The sequence below is a fragment of the Carcharodon carcharias genome, chromosome 11 (assembly GCF_017639515.1).
Source record: "Carcharodon carcharias isolate sCarCar2 chromosome 11, sCarCar2.pri, whole genome shotgun sequence".
Classification (NCBI taxonomy): domain Eukaryota; kingdom Metazoa; phylum Chordata; class Chondrichthyes; order Lamniformes; family Lamnidae; genus Carcharodon; species Carcharodon carcharias.
The window spans coordinates 134,795,263-134,805,487 of record NC_054477.1 but is presented as its reverse complement, the minus strand read 5'-3'; positions in this window follow the sequence as shown (position 1 = coordinate 134,805,487).

Sequence of the window (10,225 nt, the reverse complement as noted above, 5' to 3'; positions counted from 1 at the left end):
ATTTGAAAGGTGTTCACAGCATGGAAGGCAAATGATGTTGCCACCTTCACAGCTACTGGCAAAGAGCTGCTTACTGATGTCTCATTTTCTGACTCTGCAGTTAGTGTCACAGACCTTGCTAATGAACATTCTAATACACCTAAAATTCAGATTTGGATTTCGAGCATTGAAGATTCAGGTCTTCTAAAGTTAGCTGTAATTTATTACGTTCATGCACTGAACATAAAATAGTTTTAGCATAAAGCCAGCAATAAGCCATAAATCCAATGGGATAAATGTGCAAATTTTTGTTTGGGAAGGAAAGGTTACCTTGTGGTAATGATGAGTTATTGTTATGTCCAATTTCTGTTTGTCCACAATTCATGCTGGAGTTGGTTTTGGCAAAATTGAGCCAATTAAGCACACTTTAGCATTATTGACTCGCTTCATTATCTCTCACTACAGTTCTAACCAAGTTTTATCATATGCTTGAATATAACTTCCAGCAGAAGTATCACAATTTTATGAAAAAAAAGCTTATTACAAACAGTTACAGGAAGTGTTCTTCGTGCCTCCTGAATTGTGCTGTCAGGTATATCTACCGGACATTGGTAATTCATTTGGGATTTGAGTGAAATTTACATTCATATTTAGAAAAAAAACAAAAGGTTACTCCAGTGTGTCAAAATCTGTTAAATGAACCTTTTTCTATCATATGTATCTAATCACCTTTCAAGTCATTGTAATCATCAACTATATATAATTTTGATCTAGTAGAACCTGAGGTACCTTTTTTAGAAATGTACTGTTATAGTTATAATAATAACTGTACAGGCTGTTTTCCCCATGCAAATACAAGAACTCAAAATCAATAACTCACATTTGCCAACACCAAAATTTGGTGTTGTATGTTTCTTTGTCAATATGAAAGGATCTTCTGTGCAAATTGTTTTTGTTGTGAAAATTGGTGGTTATGGCAAATAGTTTGCATATTTATGAAATGGTACAATTCGAATGAGGTGTAAAAGTGAACCAGCCGCCTCAAATAATACAGGCTCACTTCAATGCCCAATATCAGTTTGTCCTGCCAATTTTGGGGCTTGTGTGCAATGTTCTATATAAAATACAAGGAAAAGGGGGAATTTTAGTGTTAAGGCATTATAATAATAATATAATTTTGATTGTTCTCCTTGAAGCAGAGAAGGTTAAAGGAAAATTTAATGGAGATATTCTAAATTATGTGGGGTTTGATAGAGTAAATAGAAAGGATGGGCTTATTCTTGACAAAAGAGGGTTGTGTATTTTGATGAGAGTGGGGGGGATGTGGTGGAATTCCTGTCAGGAAGTCCTGAAAGTCTTGCTTTGACATGTACCCCACCTGAACTCAGCCTATATAAATAATTGATATCCAGCTGGGCACAGGACACTGTTGTGCAGGCAGCAGGTATGATGTCTGCTGCTGGTGGTGAGTGCATAGGAGGGTAACGGTTGGGTGACCCTGACCCTATGTCACAGTTCCATCTTCAACTTTTTTGTCTTGGCCTCAACCCTGACTCAGGGAGGGGGTATAAGGTGACTGGTCTGATGGAGAGCAGCTTGTTTCGACCAGCTGGAAGCGCCTGGGGAGCAAAATTCAATTGTGTAGCAACATCATGGAGGCCTACTGGATGTTCCCCTGTGAGAGATGAACCACTGACTGCTTTTTGTGTAGCTAGTGCTTTGTTGGTGCACCCCTGTGTGTGTCTGAAAACTTATGAATGGATGCTATCATGGCATCAGCGACCAAAGACATAATACCAGGATATCAAATTTAGTTGGCGGAAGTGCAGGCAGCATATTCATTAGTTGCTCCTGAAACAACAAGCATTATGAAGCAAGCTGGGCCCTGATGCAGCTATTTTAAGGACCACCCTGCAATTTGCAGTTGAGGCATTTGTCATTTACTTTTGCTAAAACAATGTTTGTAGAAGCACTGTAGTGAGCTGCTGGAGCAATCTGGAGGTTTTTGATGATCATGGGAAGGGAGGACAGGCCAATGCCTTGGATAAAGTTGGGGCAATTGTTGCAGTACCAGTTGCTCTGCAACGCAACAGGACATGGAAAGATGAGGCAGAGAGAAGGGAGGAGAAGGAGGGCTCTGCATAGACAGCACAACTCATGAAGGCTCTACCTGTAATACAATTCCTTATTAGCAATGAGTTAGGAACAGTGCCTGAGGAGGTTATGGGCTGAATTTTGCATGCCCCAGGGGGGGTGGGGTGGGGGTGGCACGTAAAATGGTGTGGGTGCCCATTCCACCATCATTCCATCCACACCTGAGCTCACACTCATAATACAGGGGTTGGGCAGATGCTGAAATTGACAGTCCACTCTCCATATTAAAATGACCATTTAGGCTTGTTATAAAGCCTATTGATTGTAATAATGTGCTGCCCATGCCACAATAATTTTGGTTTCATTTGGGCAGCAGGGTAGGTTCAGGAAGCCCGACTTTTAAACTCAAATGGTTAAAGGGTGGGAAAGAAAGGAGGTCGCTCATCATAGTCTGCCCTTTGCCAATCATGGAGCAGCCCCTCCTTTAGACTGAACCCTCCCTTCTTTCCTACCCATTCCCTCTCTAAAACTCACCCTTTCCCCTGCTCTGCCCCTCTCCCTAACTCTCCCAAACTTTCACAGCCCAAGAGCCCGGGCTTACCTGCTCTGGGGATTCTAGGCCTTTGGCTCCTCTCTTAAGCTGCAGTCCCGGCAGCTGCTGCTGACAGCCTCCTGGTATTGCCGGGTCTGATAGAACAGCTGGCCAATCAGTTTGGCTGGCAGACCCAGAGACCCGGACTTCCCGCTTGGGCCCCCTTGCCCCTTGATAATGAGCTCCAGGGTTGCTGGGCTTGTTGTTGGTCAGCTTCATGCTGACACGGTTGCCATCAGTGCCTCCTGTATTATTAAACCCTATGATTTGCAGAAACGGTCGTTCACAAAGTTGTGTCACCTCCTTCATACCAGACTTGGAGCCTCAAAGCAGGGCAAAGATGGCACACCTTATGGTAGTGAAGGTCACTGTCATCCTAACACTACACCATTGGATCAGTAGCAAATTGCATTTTGCCTTGCGTAGATACATAAGGGTAGAGTCAGAGGCACTGTGCGTGAAGAGAGGGACTTCATCTTCTTCTCTTTGAGGAAGGAACACCAGGATGAAAGGACACATGAAATCATCAAGATAGTGGGCTTTCCGATGGCACAGGGCAACATCTACACCCACACACATGGCTCTGCAGGCCACACACAACAACAGAGAGCAGTACGGCACCTACAAGCTTTAACACTCCTTGACGTGTAATTAGTGGGCAACCACACCAAGGGCAGAATTTTTGGCTGCTGGGTGAGCAGGCCCGACCCAATCTCTGGCGGGTGGAGAGCCAATCCCCGCTGGAAAAGTGGGCCCCACGGCCATTTTAAGTGGGAGGGCCAATTAAGCGTGACACCAGACGGGAAGCTCTATATGCTTCTTGTACGGGGTGGGGGGGGATTCCCCAAATGCGAGAATGTGCTCTTTTCCGCATGCACACGAAAGAGCGCACACCTCCCTGAAGCTAAGTGCTGCCTCAGGGAGATTGCTGATAGTTGTTGAAACAATAGAAATAGAAAAATTTTAAAAATCCTTAACATGAGATGGGACATGTTAATAAATTTCATTCAAACTTTATTAAACTTTTTTAAACCCTACATGAAACCTCATCCTGCCAGTGGATGAGGTTTCATGTTTTTTCAGAAGCTTGCTGGGGCTCCTGGCCTGCCCACCAACTTTAAGGTTGGACGGGCAGGGTCTTTAATGTTTTAATTATCCTATCAATGGCCTCAATTGGCCATTGACAGGTCGGCGGATGGACAGCTGATTTCGCTGTGCTCCGCCTTCCTGAAAATTTAAATGGGGTGGGATGACTTTGGGGGTTCCCTTATGATGTCATCCAGCATCACTTTGCGCATCGGCGAGTGGGCCCCGCTCCCTGCTCACCAACGGCAAAATCCAGCCCCAAGAGTTCATCCTAGTGAATGCCTGCTATCCTGGAAGCACCCATGATGCACCAGTAGGCAAACTCTTTGGGTCTCTTAGACATACAGCAGGGTGGCTGCGGGGTGATGAGCTACCTTTACAGTTGGCTAATGACAACCTTTTGCTATCCCACCACATGAGATCAGACGGTCCTCAATGAGAGCCATGGGGCTACAGCAACATTGTGGAGAAAGCCACTGGCCTCCTTAAGCATCAGTTTTGCTACTTAGATCATTCAGGTAGATCTTTGCAGTGCACGCCCCAGAGAGCGTCCATATTTTTGTGGTGGTATGTTGCATCCTCCACATCTTTGTATTCTGAGGGTGCAGCCACTACCTCTCAGGTCCAAAGGCTGCCACAGGAAGAGGAGGAAATAGAGGACAGAATCCTGTGAAACTCCCTGGAAAGGGAAACGAGGTAGGCAGGGGCTGTTAATTAAACAGGAGGCAAAATGTCAGCTTTCCAATGGCAGGATGAAAGTTACTTATTGAGTTGGTGGCAGGTTGAGGGCGGATCAAGTTTTCCAACTGCAAGTGTTGGGAATCTCTTTAATACATTAGCTTGTCATGGATGCTCATTAAAACACAAATTGTACCTTTGGAATTAAATATGCAACAAACAGAAACACATACCTTCAGATTCACAACTAGTTAATGGTGACGTGCAGAAGGCAAGGTAGTCTTTAAGGTGGATTTGGACTGAGTTGCTTTTCTTACATGGGGATCTTTGTTGAACGAGGGGAGAGGAGGCATTGATGATTGAGATCGGGTGGTAGCTGTGAAAGGGCAAAGGGGCATGACTGGTCGAGGGAGGGAAGGAGGTAGCAGCCCTACGAAGGCTTGTGGGGACAGAGGGAGGAAGCTGGACTATGCAGGGAATGTCAGTGTCTACAGATGGTAGGTCAAGCATGATTGTAAGGAGGTCAAAGGTTATACAGAGGAGCTCAATAGTGAGGCCCTGAGAATCGAAGATAGCAGAGGGCAGGCCAAGGATAACAGATAGTAAATTGAGGATAACAGGGACAGTTCCAGTGTTGGGGCAGCGGGGAGCTGACCGATGCTGACAGGAGGAAGTTCTAAGGTAAATGATAGGTAGTCAACGGTGATCGGGGATGTGGGTTGAGGGTCACTGAAAGCAGGGCAAGAGCAATGGAACAATGCACCAGACAGGTTTGCGACTCTTCATTATATCCATATTCCAGCCAGAAGGAGACCTCTTCAAGATCGCTTGATCTCCTCATGAAAATGTCTCTGTGTAAGTGCCTGCAGATCTAGGAATTGCAAACTCCTCAGGAACAGCCAGACTGATGCTGCTGGATGGCAAGGAGTGGATGCCTGGCTAGGTGCCATTCAAATATGGTGCCCAGACCTTCGCCCCCATGATGATTGGCTGGGGCCCTCATCTCTGCATACCTAATTGGCTGGCTGCTGTGTGATTGCGGGTGGCCAGCCTGTCTGCCTCTGACCAAAGGTGTTGCATACTTCCAGTTCTGCTGTCAACCACTTTGTCTGTCTGTCTTGTGGGTGCTCTTGCCTTTGCTGATGATGAGTTAACTCAAATGGAGCCTGTGCCAATGCCTTAAGGTGTATGCCAAAGGATGAGAGAATAGTGTTGAATCATAGGGAATGCCAGAGCATGCAGCTGAAGACATAGAAGGAAATCTAACTAGACTGCAAATCTTTAAAAAGGTTAGTTTTGTTGGCAGTTTTAGCATGGTCTCTTTCTCTTCTTTCTTCCCTTTGTTTCTATTTCTCTCTCTTTGTGCATCTATCAACTGTATGTGATGGTGCAAGGCAGGTCCTTTAAGATTTTGTACCATGGAGTCAGGTTGCAATTAGCATGTGTTATACTGCATATAAAATGCTAGTGTTTCTTTAAATTGCCTTAATTTCATGTACAATGCTAAGTTTCTATCCACCAGTGTGTAATTGATTGGACTGCAGTTTGCAGACTAGAGGATACATGAATGATTGACAAGTTTCCAGCTTCTTTCATTTCCAGTTGCTCTTGCTTTGGCTCAAGCCTGTCTATCACTGTATCTGAACTTTGAAGAAAAAAGGTGAAGGTCTCCACTGAGAGATTTGCATTGTTGGGTCATTGATCCATCTTTAAGGAGAGCCACTGAATTTCTTCTAGTGCACAAATGGAATGTTTTGCCATATTACATTCTTCAAGTAATTTACATAATAATGAAATGCTATCAACATAGGGTTATTGGAATTTTGAACAAAAATTCTAATGGTCACAAAAAAGCCTTCCTTATTGTTGTTCATCCCATACATCTGCCTTTTTATTTCAATGGGCCTGTTCTTACTCCATGGCACTTTTACATTTTGGGCAGAATTTTAACCAAATCCACCAGCTCGCAGCAGAAACGAATGGCAGTAGAAGTGAGAGAAGTGAGAGAAGTGGGCTTTGCCCTGGCTGCCTAACTCAGCTCTGGCATTAACATCCTGCTTCCGGCTTTTCTCAACCAATCATAGAGTTTGGGAGTGATGGCAACCACACCTATAATTGGAAACATTTCTACTTAAAGGGGCCCGTGGTAGGGGTCAGAATGGACTATATTCCATATTAATTTCCCAGGCTTCTGCAATCACAAGAATGAAACACAATGTGGGAGGGCTGCACCTATTCTCCATCACATGCACCATCCCCCCCACCCCCCACCCCAAACCCACACCCCACCCCCCACCCCCCCACCAAAAACCTGTCTCTCTGACTTTCAATGGAGGTCTTGCTGTGGGCTGTGAGGGCCTGCAGAGGTATTGCTTCCAGCAGGTGGAAGGAAGAGGCAAACCAAGCAAGTGACTGGAAATGACCGAGGAAGTAAGCAGCAGGAATGTCATCCTTTGAATTTGGATTCAGTGTAACAACAAAATGTTCAATGATCTCAAGAAGGCAGGAAAGGTGAATGCCACCCCACCTTCTGGTACCAACCCCCACACTCTGACTTCCCCAATGTTCTTCGTACACAGCATTCCTCAGATCAACACACCTTTCAGCTCTACTCATTCCTCTCTCTTGAGGGACTCATGTTCCCATTAGAACAGCTGATACTGATGCTCACGCTCATCGTATTGTCATCTCACTCTCATCCCTCACAGTCGCCCTCCACAAATAGGATCATTCCCCTCTCTCCAATCCAATCCTTACCTCATAATTCCCTGCTTCGTCTTTTTCTAGGGGAAGGGGGAGAAGGGAGTTCACAATTCCAGGGGAAGACAGAGAGCCAGGGATGACTCTCCAGTAATAGTCATCCTGATATTGTGGAGGAGGAGTCCATGGGGACTGACAGGTCTTCCCGAGGTTAAGGACCTCAGGTGGAAATCCCATTATGCGAGAGTTGCAGGTCAATCAGAGGCTGGTAGCTGACATTCTACGCAGCGCCCCAGGGAGCAACCAGGGAGAGGTCTGTGATCAGCGAGGGACCCAGGGCACTATGGAGTGATGGCGAGTTGGGGCTTATGAGGGGTTGGGGGTGTCAACAGCAAGGGCTTGGGAGCGGCTTTTCGTAGGCTCTTGCCTTCCTGATGCTGAGTCCCTCGAGCAGGTACTGAGGGCTTTGAGTGAGGGGCCCCCCCACCCGGGCCCCCCCATCCCTGGAACCCTGCAAGCTACCCTGACAGGATTTGTTTCCCGGGCTTCCTACATGGTGAGTTCACCATCTGCTGCTGGGTGAATGCTAGCGGTGATGGGTTGGGGCTGTTAAATGCATTAAATACACACTGATGGGCCTCAATTGGCAGTGGAGTGGGAATAATGTCCTCGAACATTCCCACCTGGACTTAACTGGGGCAAAAGCAGGAAGGCAGTGGGGTTCCCGCTTTCTACCCTCCCAACTGATTAAATTTTCTCTGCCATCAAACTCACCTCAGGGGAGGGCATTAAATTCCATGCAGAGTCTGAACTAATTGCCTCTTCACATATTTAAAGTAGAGAGCTCCACAAGGTTTTCCTGTGCGCCCGCAATGCCATCATCTCCTATGGTCTCAGCTCCACTGCTGGCCACATCCTCAGTGACAGCCATATGGTGACCACCATCTTCTATATGGGAGTGAGAGAACATGCAGCTATGTCTGTCCTCTGCCAGTTAGCTGCTGCTGCCTCCAGTTTTGTGCCACCTTATCCTGCAAATGAGGGTAAATGTGTCAGTGAGTGGGGGACAGTGTGTTTGAATGATGTGATTGTCATGTTGGAAAAGCTGGCAGTGTACGCAAGATTTGAGATATGGGTATGAGGCTTGCAGAAGTGATAAGTGTGTGAGAGTGAAGTGAAGAAATGAGTGGGAGTTATGAGATGTACTTAACCAAGAATATTGTTGGGTGAGTGATGCTGGTGGGGTAAATGGAGCAGTGTATGCTGATAGTGGTTCAGTTTTAAGGATATGGCATTTGAAAATGAATTCACTATGCTAGATCACTCGTGTGAGTTTATTTAACTTCTTGCGACTTGCATCTAGGTCCTCTGTTTGCATTGTTCTCCTTGGCTATCTAAATTAACGGGCAACATGAAGTTTGTGCACTGCCTACATTACTTTGGATGGAGGTGGATAATTGAGCACCAAAATCACAGTTTTCGCCCAATCTGTTCAAATTATGTCATGACAGTAGTTCTTTGTTGAGGTAAAAATGTGCTAAGAACTATGAAGCTATATGTTTATCAAATTGCATTTCTGGAATAGACAATGCTAGATTTTTACCTTTCCCTCTAATGAATTCTGATGAATGCTTTTAATGATGCCATTTATTTCTGTGGATTTTGTTGATTTACTTCTATTTTTGACTTGCATTTTACAACATATTTATTAGTAACAATTTAAGATTGACTTAAAGTAAAATTATACACCATAAAAGCCCAATTGAATAATCTTCATTTTAAATGGTATATTCTAACTTTTCAACTCACAAATATTGGTGTGCCTGAGCACAAAATAAATTTTAAATATATATCCAATTAAATTTGTGCCATTTTGTACTGCAAGACACGGTGTATAATGACGTACTCCTTATCTAAAATAAATGTTTAGGAAGCAGTTCACAAGCATGATGGGGAATGCATGATATGCAGATTGTTTCACATTAAGTATGTTTTTATTCTCTCCTGTGTCTTAACCCAAATAGTCATATTGGAAATGTGTTCCTCGGGTGCAGGTTGAACCAGAGCACTGGATGAATGTAGAAAGTCTCAAAAAGTGAAGGCAGGAAACCATGTTTTCATCAGAAAGGCTAATCCTGCCCTCTAACAACTATAAACTTTGAATTATGATGTGCAATGTTGCACATGCATTTGAAATATCACCTGATATTAACAGAGAAATTAACAGAACTATTTCTTTTGCACCTCGTTAGATAATGAATATGAATTGTAATGCAAACACAGTAAGTGTATATATAATATTGCAGAGCATAATTTTTGGGATTATGACTCCACATATTTTCTACTTGTTGATACACCACTGTCAGAATCATTTAATCATAGAATCATACAACACAGATGGAGGCCACATGGTCCACTGCGCCTGTGTTGGATGTTTCAGAGTGCTATCCAAGTAGTCCCATACCTCTACTCCTTGCCTTTGGCACAGCATTTTTTTCCTTTTTATGTACAGGTACACTCGGCGGGATTTTCTCATTCCACCAGTGGCAGGCATTGTCACAGGCAGAACAGGAAATGGAGAATGGCCAGAAGACCTTTAGCCGATGTCAAAATTTTCCTGCCGTACCCATGACTTTGCCTGCCTCTGGCAGGACTGAAAAGTCTCGGCCACCATCTTTTTTAATTAAATAAATATTCCCTTCTAATATTGCCAAAATTTTTAAAAAGTACACTCTATCCCTATATTTTTGCCCTGCTGAGGCCAGTAAATCAGTCGCAGTGCTCTGCCGTCTGGATATTACGCCTTAGGGCAGTTAAGCTCAAGCACAAGAAAGATGACCTTGTCCAATAGTCCAAGGTCAGCTCCTTTAAATCATTTCCTGACAGTCCTGTGGAATAGCTCAAAACACACTGAGTGTGTTTGAAAAGGAGCTGGGAGGCATGGGTCAGAACTTAGATACAGCCAACCAGGAAAGGATCACTTACTGCACATTAAAGAGTAACACATTTTTCCTGGGGTACAGTTGAACAGCAATGGAAGGGGAATTTGGTACAAGATGCCACCAAGCAGAATTATTTTATCACCAAATGCTGCTT